Below are 13,953 nucleotides of genomic sequence, written 5' to 3'. Positions count from 1 at the left end.
ATTATGATGTTAATGTGTTAAGCTGCTGTGTTGATTTTTAAAAACACCAGTATTATAATAATGTTAATTTTTAAACACCAATATCATAACGGTGCTCATGTTTAAAAATCAACATTATGAAAAAAAATAAAAGCGAGGAAAAATGTCTATAACTAAAAGAAGAGATAAACACTAAAGAGAAAAGAAGAAAACGAACTGAAAAAAAAAAATGTTATAGGGAAAGGAGAGATGAAAGAGAAGAATAGTTGTTGGGTAAATTTGCATGCAGTTCTTTAATCTGTTCTTAATCTTAAACTCATATTTGCATGTAGTTTTCATCCATAAAAATTCTTATTTCAACTTCCTAGTCAAATATATTTATCTAATTGTCCATGATACTTTTCAGTATAAAAAGTTTAAAAATCTGTATATTTCCTTTTAAATTCAGTACATTAAATTAGAATCTAATATATTTTCTATGAGTACGATTCCTTTTTTATCTCAATTGGATGGAAAATATACTAGATTTTCTTTAAATGATACTCAATTTGATCAAAAATATACTAGATTTTTTTAAAATGGTAAATGGTGCTGAATTCACGAGGAATTATATTAAATAAGAAAAAAAATCGTGTTCAATTTAATATAAAATATACTCAATTCTAATTTAATGTGCTGAATTTGATAGGAATTATACTCATTTTTAGACTATTTGTACCGAAAAAATATGAGGGTTAATTTTGATAGAAAATATACTCGATTCTAGTATAAAGTACTGGATTCTAGTGTAAAGTGCTGAATTTAACTCCCTGCATACTCGTTTTTAGACTTTTTATACCTAAAGAGTTGAGGGGTAATTTAGGTAACAATATTTACATGAGAGAGTTGAGACAAGTAATACTTTGCATGGAGGAAGTGGAAACAAAATTTTTTATGATTGAGGACTGCATGCAAAATTACGATTGTGATTAGGATTTTTCTCTATTTTACCCATAGTTGTTGAGTAAAATAGAAATTAGGTGCCCCTTTCATAAAGATGGAACTTAGGTTTTTCATAAATTCAATAATTTAAGCGCGCCCTTGGAACATTACTGAAATTAAAAATGACATCGTATTTTTTTATCAAAAAATATTTTTTATTTTATGTTACAAGAAGTAATTGCTACCTGTACAAAAATAAATCAATTTAATTCAATCATATATATATATATATATATATATATATATATATATATATATATATATATATATATATATATAACTTAATTATTATTTTTTAATAAGATAAATTTGTTATAATAAATATTACACTAATATAACAACTAATTAAAAAATTATTATAGCTATACTACTCAATTAGTTGCTATATTAAGGGTGATCATTTCACCTATTGACGGATGACTTATATTTGGATGAAGGTCAATACGAGAAATGTTATGGAAGAAAAATTTATTAAAATTTTTCGTAATAAAATTCTGTTACGATTTTATATAATAGAATTTTATTACATTTTTATATATAACAGATTCTATTAAAGTTTTTCATAACAGAAATCTGTTACGATTTTACTGAGTCTGGGGCTTATACAGTATTTATAGGGATTATTATAAACCTATTGTACAATAACAATCACAAGAATCATTGAATGTGATTCTCTTGTGTAGAGAGAATTTTAATAAATCTTCAGTTGTTTTTGTAGAGTAGGCATGTTACCGAACTACGGTAACTCTTCTTTTCCTCTTTCTCTTCTCCTTCCTCGTATTTGCTCTCCTTTTGTGTGTCTTTGTCTGGTTGCTCCGCACCATCTTTTACTCTATTCCTTTTCTTTCGTATTAGAGGTTGAGATTGTTGCCCTCCTCTTTGCACAATAATTGGTATTAGAGCTATAGGTTTTGAGGGATTTCTTCAATATGTCGGGGATGACTTCTACGAAGTTTGATATGGTGAAGTTGGATGGAATTAGAAACTTCAGATTATGGTAGAGAAGAGTCAAGGACTTGTTAGTGCAACAAGGCATAGTGAAGGCGTTAGGAGAAAAGAAATCAGAAAGCATGGAGAGATCGGATTGGGAAGAACTTCAGGCGAAGACAGTGGCAACAATTAGGTTGTCTTACGGATGATGTGATGTGCCATGTAATAAACGAGAAGTCACCAGTAATAGTTTGATAAAAGCTAGAATGTCGGTACATGTCAAAGTCATTGACAAATAAACTATATTTTAAGCAGAAATTATTCAGACTGAAGATGATAGAGGGAACTGATCTGAGCCAACACATCAACATATTCAATCAGATTGTGAGCGATATGAAGCGGGTTAATGTGAAGATCAAAGACGAAGACAAGACATTGATGTTGTTGAATTCTCTACCTTCATCTCCTATGTACGAGATGTTGGTTACTACTTTGCTGTGGGATAAAGAAACTCTTAAATTAGAGGAGATCACAGGTGCATTGCTAGATTTTCACTAAAGGAAGAAAATAAACGATGAAGTTTCTCAGGGAGAAGGACTTGTAGTAAATAGCAACTAAGAGAGTGGTAGGAGCAAATCTCGACATGGATCTGACAACAACAATAAGGTTCGTTATAAGTCGAGAAGGAAGAAGGTGATCACGAGCTACAAGTGTGGAGGCAAAAGTTATATGAAGAGAGATTATCCAAAGATAATGAAATATGTTGCAGAGAACAAAGATAATTCGGCAAAGTTTGTAAACATAGTTGAAGAGGAAAATTCAGAGAGCGGTGATGGAGATATGCTATCAGTGATGACGAGTTCAGAGCAGCTGATGGATGCATGGATTTTAGACTCTGCATGTTCATATCACATAACTTCAAACAAGAATTGGTTTGACACTTATAGGGCAGTGAATTCTAGTTCAGTTTTGATGGAAAACAATGCGTCATGTAAAGTTATCGGTATAGGGAACATCAGAATTAAGGCGTTTAATGGTGTGATCAGAACTTTATGTGATATTAGACATATACTGGATCTAAAGAAGAATATGATCTTATTAGGCACACTGATGATATTGGTTGTAATTACAAATCAATGAGCGAAATGATGAAGGTCAACAAGGGGGCTCTGCTCTGGCGATAATGAAAAGACAAAAGGTAGCAAGAAACATCTACAAGTTGATAGGGACTACAATTATAGGTGGAGTCACCTTGGTGGAGTCTGAATCAAACAATACTGTCTTGTGGCATATGCGACTAGGGTATATGGGCGAACGTGAGTTGCTAGAACTTCACAAGAGAGATTTATTGAAGGATGTCAAGACGTGCAAGCTTGAATTTTGCAAATTCTATGTTCTTGGGAAACAAAGCAAAGTGCAATTCAAGACAGTAACAAACAAGACAGAGGGGATTCTGGACTACGTACATACGAATCTTTGGGGACCAACCAGTGTAGCATCACATGGAGGGTACTTGTATTTTGTAAGTTTACTGATGATTACTCATGAAAGGTCTAAATATACTTTATGCGATACAAGTCAGAAACATTTTCAAAGTTTAAACTGTGGAAAACTAAAGTGGAGAACCAGACCGAAAGGAAGATCAAATGCCTTAGGTCAGATAATGAGATTGAGTACACAAATTCAAAGTTTTAAGAATTTTGTGAGCAACATGGGATAATGAGGTATTTCTAGGTTCGTAGGACACCTCAGCAGAATGGGTGGTGGAAAGGTTGAACAGAACAATCATTGAGAAGGTAAGATGTCTCAGGTTGAATCCAGGGCTAGCAAAGAATTTCTGGACAGAAGTAGTTAATATGACATGTTATCTCATTAATAGATCACCAATGGTAGCACTAGAAGGCAAAGTATCAGAGAAAGCATGGACAAGGAATCAAGTATATTACTTTCATCTTTGAGTTTTTGGATGTCTAGCTTATATGCATATATCTAGTAAGGAAAGATTAAAGTTGGATGCGAAGTCAAAGCAATGTATTTTTATGGGGTATCAGAAAGGAGTTAAAGACATCAAACTTTGTGATCCTAAGACAAACAAGGTGGTGATCAGCAGAGATATGATATTTGATGATAAGGCTATGCTACAGTGTACTCAGGAAGAAGGAAAGGAAACACCACAGAGCAATATAGAGAAAAATATTGTGCGGGTGGAGCTGGAAACTCATAACTCCAATGATTTTAGCTCAGAGCACACAGAGCATCGTACTATAGCTGGTGGCAGAATGAGACAAGTCGTAAAACCACCCACCATATACATATTTGAAGACTTAGTATCTTATGCGCTTATCACTAGTAGCAAAGACCCTACATCTTTTCAGGAGGCAATACATAGCTTAGAGAAGGACAAGTGGACGGGTGTTATAACGGAAGAGATGGTGTCGTTGCATAAGAACCAGATGTGGGATCTAATGGAACTTCTTGAAAAAGAGAAAGCTATAGGGTACAAGTGGATTTTCAGATACTTGAAAAATACAACTGATTATGACATCATATTCAGTAGACAACCAGAAGAACCTTTAGTTGCTGGATACGTAGATATAGACTATGCAAGGGATTTAGATGACATGAGGACTACTACAGGATACATGTTCACTGTGGCAGGAGAACCAATCTGTTGGAAATCCTATTGTTGCATTATCTACTACTGAATCAGAGTACATGGCAGCAGCTGAAGCAGCGAAGGAAGTTTTATGGCTTACAGGGTTGGTCAGAGAACTAAGCGTTTAGCAAGATGGAGTCAAGTTATTATGCAATAGCCAGAGTGCTATCTATTTGGCGAAGAATCATGTGTATCATGTGAGAACTAAGAACATTGATGTGAGATTTCACAAGATTAGAGAGTTGATTGCTTCTGTGGGAATTCAACTTAAGAAGGTTCTCACTACAGACAATGTTGTAGACATGCTGACAAAGTCAGTTACCATAGATTGCTAGGCTTGCAAGGTTGCAAACATAGTCCCACATTGAAAATATATGGAAAAGATCATAGGTTTATAAGAAAAAGATATATCCATTGGTATAAGGCTTTTTGGATAGAACCCAAGAGCAAAACCATGAGAGTTTAGACCCAAAATGGACTATATCATGTCATTGTGGATATATCTAAATTCTTTTCGATCCTTCAATTGGTATTAGAGCGGGTTCTACTCTGAATTGATGCAACCACCAATCAAGCAAGGGGGAAATCGTTTTAGTTTTAAATTTCAGTTTCTTTTCACATTCTATTTGAATTGATAAAAGTTTATCTATTCAAATAACTCTTTTTCGTTCGATTTTTTTTCTCAAAGTTGGCGCAACACTACTCAAGTTCCTTGATATATTGTTTCCTCAAACTCTGCTAATTCAAGATCAAGTCTTGGTACCTTCTTCAAGTTTTCTATTTCAGATCTAAATGACCCAAAACAAAGGATACAACATTGCTCATCCTCCTCTTTTCAATGGAGACGACTTCCCCTACTGGAAGAGGCAGATGGAGGTGTACTTGAAGACCGATTTCGACCAGTGGTTCAGCGTCACCAAAGGATACAAGGTGCTCGTTGACAATGCCAGAATTTTAATGGATCTGAAAAATTGGAATCTAGAAATGAAGAAGAAGGCCCATATTGATTTCAAGGCTCTCAACATAATCCAGTGCGGACTAACGAATGAGGAACTAAACTACGTCGGCCCACACGAAAACGCAAAAGAGCTATGAGACAAACTCATAAAACTACACAAAGGAACCAATAATGCAAAGGTAACAAAAAGATACCTATTCTTAAATAAATTATTTAACATCAAAATATATGAATGTGAGATTGCCAGTCAACTGCATGCGAGGATAAAGGATATTCTCAATGGACTTCACACAATCGACCACCAGATAGAGAACCGAGATCTTATAAGGTACTCTCTAAACTCATTTCCTCGAAATGCACTATAGACATCTATCGTGGATGCCTATAAGATCTTGAGAATTTATCCAAATTGAAATTAGATGAACTTTTTTGTGAATTAGAGCTACATGAGCAGACTAACGCCAAACTTGAGAAAGGTGTTGTCTTTATTGCAAGAACATCAAAAGAAAAATCCAGAACTAAATCAGAACCTGAAATTGAGTTTGACCAAGACTTAGACGATGAAGAACACCTGGTGAACCTGGTAAGAAAGATGTTCATTAGGAGAAAGAAGAACCTTACCAAAAGGGTCCTGTAGAAGATCAACTCCAGCAATAATAATACTATTGTCATATGCTTTGGATGCAACAGGAAGGGACATTATAAGAATGATTGCCCGAATCTCAAGAAAAAGAAAGCTCTCAAAGCAGCATGGGATGAATCGTTCACAGATGAATCAGACAGTGACGAACTAAAAGACACCAACTACCTCGCGCTAATGACATATGGACCAGGATCGGAAAGCAAATCGGAAGATGGGTCCGAAACCAAATAGAGACACGAGTCCACACTCATTTCCGAAAGTTCCGATGAGGAAACTAGATAGATTTTAGACCGTGGTTATTCCAGACACATGACTAGCAATCACACAAAGTTCACTCAACCAACATACAAAAGCCTAGGAATGGTTGCCTTTGGAAATAATGTTAAACTTAAGATAATTGGGATAGGTAATATCGAACTAAAAACTATCTTTATTGTTAAAAAAGTACTACTTGTTGATAATTTTAAATACAATCTACTTAGCATTAGTCAACTGTGTGATTCTGGATATAATGTTAGGTTCCTTTCTTCTGAACGCTTAGTCAAGCACTTAGATAACCCTAACATAAACCTAAAAGGGTTTAGGAAGGACAACATCTATGCAATCAACCTAACTATCTCTTCACTTAAGTGTCACCTGACACAAAAAGAAGAAACCTAATTATGACATAAAAGAATGTCCCATACAAACTTTAGAAACTTAACAAAATTAAATAGCTTAGTTAGAGACTTACTAAAATTACCTAACTTAGATTCAACAATCTGTAATGTCTGTCAATAAGAAAATAAACTAAATCAACCCATAAATCAACTAATCAAACTCAAACTAATTCAATACTAGAATTATTGCACTTGGACCTATTTGACTCCTATGGAATCAAATCTATAAATGGGAGCCTCTATTGCCTAGTAATAATAGATAATTACTCAAGATTTATCTGGGTAAAATTCTTAAAAAATAAAAATGAAACGTTTAAAGTTTTCAGTAATTTTTACAAACAAACTGAAAATGAGAAAGATAAAAAAATCATACAAATTAGAAGTGATGACGGAGGTCAATTTAATAATCATAACTTTAATATATTTTGTCTTGAAAAAGGTTATCATCACAAATTTTTATGCCCTAAAACATGACAACAAAATGGAATAGTAGAAAGAAAGAATAGAACCCTACTTGAAACCTTCAGGATAATGCTAAATGAATATCAACTTCCAAAATACTTTTGGGTAGAAGCTATTAGCATAGCTTGCTATGTACAAAACATAACCACAATAAATAAAAATCATAATAAGACCTCATTTGAACTCTATTATAATAAACAATCTAATATTAAATACTTTAAAGTGTTTGGATGCCTAGCTTACATACTGAACACAAGAGAATACTTAGAAAAATTTACCTCAAAAGTAGAAAATAAAATCTTTGTAGGATACTCATTAAATAGTAGATGTTACAGAGTATATAATACAAATACACTAAGAATTGAAGAAACTATAAATGTAAAGTTTGAAGAATCTACCCTTAATTTAGGACAAACTTAGATTTAACTAATTGATTTTGTAAGAGGTAGCACTAGTCAAGGGGGAGCAAGTGAAAACCTATGTCAAGAATACAAAGAAGAACATCAACCACAAGGAAATAAACCAACTAGAATAATAAGGGTTAACCCAAACCATTCACTTGAACAAATAATTGGTGACACAAATCTAAGAGTCCAAACTAGATTAGTCTTTAGAAACCTAAGCCAAATAACTTTAATCTCTAACATCGAACATAAAATAATAGAAGAGTCATTAAGTGATCTAGATTGGATCCTAGCTATTCAAGAGGAATTAGCCCAATTTGAAAGAAATAAAGTATGTGATCTAGTTCCACTATTAGAACATAAAAAACTAATAGAGACAAAATGAGTTTTTAGGAATAAACTAAATGAAAAAGGGAAGTTGTTAGAAACAAAGCCAGTTTAGTAGCAAAAGGCTTTAGTCATGTTAAGGGACTTGACTACGATGAAACTTATGTCCCGGTGGCCAGACTTGAATCAATTAGAATGTTATAAAGCTATGCAACCCATAAGGGTTCTAAATTATATCAAATGGATGCTAAATCAGCCTTTCTAAATGGACTAATTAAGGAAAAGGTATATAGGTCAACCCCCAAGGTTTGAAAACTTAGAACACCCTAACTATGTGTTTAAACTAAAGAAAACCCTTTATGTCCTAAAACAAGCTCCTAGAGCTTGGTATGAAAGGTTGACCATATACTTAATCTCAAAAAGCTTTAAACAAGGTCAAGTAGACCCAACCCTATTTGTCAAAATAGTTAATCAAGATTTCTTTATAGCTTAAATCTATGTAGATGATATAATATTCAGGTCAACTAATTCAAAACTCCTACAAGGATTTATAACATTGATGAAACAAGAATTCAAAATGAGTCTAGTAGGACAACTAACATTTTTCCTAGGTCTATAAATCAAACAAACAAATATATCAATAAAAATATACACTTGAATTACTTAAGAAATTTGGTATGGAAAACTCCAAGAAAATTAAAACTCCAATGGCTACCAATATAACCCTATACACTAATCCAAATGGAAAATCTATAGACCTCAAATATTATAAAAGTATCATAGGAAGCCTACTATACCTAACTGTCAGTCGACCCGACATTCTATTTACAGTTAATATGTGTGTGAGGTACCAAACATGTGCCAAGGAGTCACACTTGGCCAATGTTAAAAGAATTTTTAGAACTTAAAAGGAACATCCAACGTAGGTATGTGGTACCCTAGAACAACTAATTTTGAACTTATAGGGTTCTCTAACTCAGATTATGTCGGCTGTAAATTGGACAAAAAAAGTACAAGTGGTGGTTGTCAACTACTTGGACCATCACTTGTCAGCTGGTTTAGTAGAAAGTAATACTGTGTCGTTTTATCTACTACTGAGGTAGAAGATATGAAAATAGAAGAATGTGTTGCATAACTATTATGGATGATGCACACCCTAAAAGATTTCAATTTAAACCTTAAAAATAAAAAAGTACTAATTGACAATATTAGCCAATCAACTTAATAAAAAATCTAGTATATCATTCAAGAACCAAACATATTGAAATTAAACACCACTTTATAAGAGATCATGTAACTAAAGGCGACATTGAACTCAACTACATTGAGTCCAAGTCAAACTTAGCTAACATATTTACAAAACGCCTCCTTGAAAATGAATTTAGCAATTTATGACGACAATTAGAAATGTATTTTACAGACTAGGCTTGCTATTTATAAAATATTCTCAAAATGATTTGCAAATTCTAGGAAAAATTTCTTTACTTTTATTTTTATAAAAATTTCCAACTTCTTAGATTTTCAAAAATTATTTTAGCTTTAGTCTAGATCAAAATCATAGAAAGCATGATCCTATAGATCTAAGAAATGAGCATCTCACAAATACACTAGGTCTATCTTGATTGTATATTCAAAAACATAGAATGACGTGAGATGTGTATGCCTCTTGCTTGGACTTCAGATGCTAGTATTTGTGCATCAACATAAGTCTGCACGTAAAATACTAAAATATAGTGATCAAGATAAGCAATCCTTCTTAGTAGCAATAAGTTAGATCAAATCCTACTTAACTTGACTAATCAAGTGAACACTGCTATCTTCCGATAGTTAGTTAGTAATTAACAATTAGATATTTAAGAATAATTTCTAGAAGAATATTATTTTCTTTAGATAATATCAGGTTTAGAGGGAGAATATTGTGAAAAATACTTTCAAATTTTTTTCCTCTTCTTGATATTTTTTGAAAAATGTATTCTGTTTTCAACATGAATTTACTTAAATAGTTTGAAATTTTTAACAAGTTGTTTTGAAAAACTCACTTTCAAAAGTTGTACTAAAAAGAAGCCTTGAAAACTATTTCTTTCCTTTGAAAAGTAAGGTCAAAATTTTCCTTGAAAAATGGATTTCAAAATCTTCTACAAGTTTATCTTTGCTAAATGTTTTTGAACAATTTAATCTTCAAACATTTTTAAAAAATACTTTGAAAATTATTTTCACTTTGCAAATTAGTTTGGGAATTCTCTTCTTATCCTTTGAATTTTTTACTTAGTAATCTATTTAAAGACTTATTTTTGAATGTTTACCTAAAATCTTATTTGAAAGCATTTTTCTTAGAAATTTCGTTTCCTCTTTAACACTACTTAGAAAATCCTTGTTAAATTGTTTTATTTTAAAGTACTTTGAAAATTCTTGTCTTAGAAAAATTTTCTTGAAATTACTTTGTAAATATTTATTTTTCTCAAAATATTTAATCATTCCTCAAATAAACCTGAATATTTACCTTTGTAAAGTTTTTATTTAAAAACATTACTTGCAAAAATCTCTTTTAAAAGATAAGCACTTTATATTTGAAGCTTTCATAATAAAGTTTGTAAAGTCCCTTTTGGCTAAACCCTTATATAATTATTTATGTTGTGTGCATTTATTTTTTTATATATGCAAAATGGGGAGAATAGTGGGTTAGGTTAGAAAAGCTAACTCATGACTATTAAATATTTCATGCTTAATGCTTATTTGCATTTGTTTTCTAACTTTAACCTATGTTGTCATTACATCAAAAAGGAGGAGATTGTTAGTGCAAGTTGCACTAATAATTTAATTTTTATGTATGATAAATAGGTTAAAGTTTGATGTGTTATTTGTTTAACTACTTTGCTAAGTGTGCAGGAATTGATGAGTCTGGAGGACTAAATACCAGGCTAAAATCCAGCTAGGTCCGTAGTACTGGATAACTGGTGCGAAGTCTAGATAGATCAATGGGTCGACCTGATATTTGGCAGGAAGTTCGATAGACAACCAACAAAAGTCCAGTTGGGTTTGCGGACCTGACAACTAGCATGAAGACCTGGTGGGTTAAAAGGCTAGCCAAATCGACTACAAGTTGGTAAGTAAAGGTAAGTCACTAGAGAAGAGTGACTCAGTAAGGACGCATCCTGGTTGAGGGACAGTAAGTATTGGTCAAGTTTAGGACCATTTCGGATCTCTAAACTGAGACATTGACTAAATCCTGGTCTCGGGGAGACATGGTCTAATTACTACTCAATATTATTGTGCTAATACTTGTCTTATAGGTTATTATTTGGTTTATTGCATTAACACGCTTTGTAGGGCAAGAAGAGCATAAAATGCCTTGGGGGAACAGTACCCGAGGCACCTTCCAAGGGATGGAAGGGAGGGGGTGAATCACGTGGTTTGAATACTTATTCTTTTTTAATTTTAAAAGATAAGTACGTAGTGGAAAACTAAGAACTCAAAAAAAAAAAAACCAAGCAGACAAAATATGAACGCAAGCGGTTTTACTTAGTTCGGAGCCTTCGACGACTCTTACTCCAAGACCCAGGTCCCACAAACCTATAGATGAATAATCCACTAAAATACTTCTTTCGATACCTCTGGAAGAGGGAATCGAGTACAAGGAATTTTGGTACAAGTACAACACACTATATTTGTCTTTTTGCAGTAATTAAGTATAAAAGTTAAAGTTACCAAACACTTTTCATAAGATGGTCGACTCAAGCTCGGTGTTTGGGCAGCTTCTTAGTAGTAGATGAGTGTAGCAGCCTTGTAGCAGAGTTATAGCAGGAAGCCGGAGTAGTCGGGAGCCTCAATTGGATGCGTAGGAGCTTCTATATCAGTTATTCTGGAAGCTTAGCTCGAGAAGCCCTTATAGGGGCCATGGAAGGCGACTTTAATGCGGTAATTCTGATCTCGAACAAGCTGACACTTATCCACGACGAGGTCTAAACTTTATTTTGCGGAAGGTCCCTTCTATGCACTGAAGGCGCCTTCTATGAACAGTGCCAAGGCGCCTTCAGTGATTTAAGGTGCCTTCTATCCCTTGGAAGGCTTCTCGGGAACTGTTCACCCAAGGCTTTTTGTGCTCTTTTTGCCCTGCAAAGCGTGTTAGTCAAATAAACCAAATAATAATCTGCAAGACAAGTGTTAGCATAACAATACTAAGTAGTAATTAGATCTTGTCTCCTCGAGATCAGGATCTAGTCAAGGTCTCAGTTTAGGGATCCGAAATGGTCTAAACAGAACTGACAACTACTGTCCCTCAACTGGAACACATCCCCACCGAGTCACTCTTCTCCAGTGATGTACCTTTACTTACTGACTTGCAGTCGATTTGATTAGCCTCTTGACCAACCAGGTCTTCATGCTAGTTGTCAGGTCCGCAGACCAACTGGATTTCTGCTGGTTGTCCACCGGACTTCCTGCTAGATATCAGGTCGGCCCGTTGACCTATCTGCACTTCACACTAGCTATCCAGTCTCACATACCTAGCTGGATTTCAGCTTAGTGTATGGCCCTCTAGACTCGTTAATTCCTGTACACTTGTCAAAGTAGTTAGACAAACAACACATCTAACTTTAACCTATTTGTCATACATCAAAATCAGATTATTAGTACAACCTGCACCAACACAGAAAAGTTCAAGCATTGCTTGAACTTGATTCATATCCCTATATGTTAGAGGAAGAAAGCCTAGACCTAGAGATCCAGGTGAAGTTTTATTCAAATACTCGTGTTCTTCGAAGGGGTGAATATTTGCTAAGGTGGAGATTATTGATAGATAACTCATATTTAGATGAAGGTCAATACGAGGAATGCTATGGAAGAAAAATCTGTCAAGATTTTTTGTAATAAAATTTTATTACGATTTTATATAACAGAATTCTGTTATGATTTTTCATAACAGAATTATGTTGTGATTTTTATAACAAAAATCTATTACGATTTTATCGGGTTTGGGGCTTATGCACTATTTACATGGATCATTGTAAACCTATTGTACGACAACAATCACAAGAATCATTGGATGTGATTCTCTTGTGTAGAGAGAATTCTAATAAATTTTTGGCCTTTTTTTGGAGTAGACACATTGTCGAACCATAATGACTTTTGTTTTTTTTTTCCTCATGTTTGCTCTCCTTTTATACGTCTTTGTCTTATTTCTTTGCATGATCTCTTTCTCTCTTCATCTTTTTCTTTATTAGAGGTTGAGAGGTATTAACCTCTCTTTGCCCAACACCACCAAACTTGGCTACTAAATCCAATAAATTTAAGCGGTATAAAATTGATTAATTCGATCCCTTTTGAATTAATTGATTTTTTTTATAGTTGACTGCTATTAAACAAGTAAATTAATTCGATTTATGAGTCGATCAGTTAAGTTACACAATTGTTATTCGGTTCAGGTATAACTAATCGACTATTAATATTATCAATTCGGTTTAATTGATTTGTTTGAATTCAAAACTTTAATATGAAATTGAATAAATTAAAATAATAAAAAGTTTAAAAAAATTCCTCAATTAGCCGAACTAAACTTCTTAATTTGATTAATTATTTTGATTTAATTGAGATTTTGTTTATTCAAATTGTAATAGTCAATTAATGACTACTATAATATCATAATAATTTTTAATTAGCTGTTATAACATGACTATTTTAAATTTGGAAAGATTTTAATTAAATTTAAATAATTTTAATATATAAAAAATATGACATTTTAATTAATAGATAGGAGACGAAGAGTTAAGGTAGAGATGAGTTTCAGTACTTTAAAATTTTAAAAGAAATTATACCTAATACAATTATAATACGTTATATGAAATTGAATATTAGATAATATAATATTAAGATCACATATCAAAATTAATTAATTAAATAATAATAATAATAAAATATATTTAAATATAAATAATAAATATAATAAATTTTATCTGATG

This window comes from Zingiber officinale, chromosome 2B (assembly GCF_018446385.1).
Source record: "Zingiber officinale cultivar Zhangliang chromosome 2B, Zo_v1.1, whole genome shotgun sequence".
In the NCBI taxonomy this organism is placed as follows: Eukaryota; Viridiplantae; Streptophyta; class Magnoliopsida; order Zingiberales; family Zingiberaceae; genus Zingiber; species Zingiber officinale.
The sequence above is the reverse complement of the archived record's forward strand: the minus strand, read 5'-3'. Positions refer to the sequence as shown.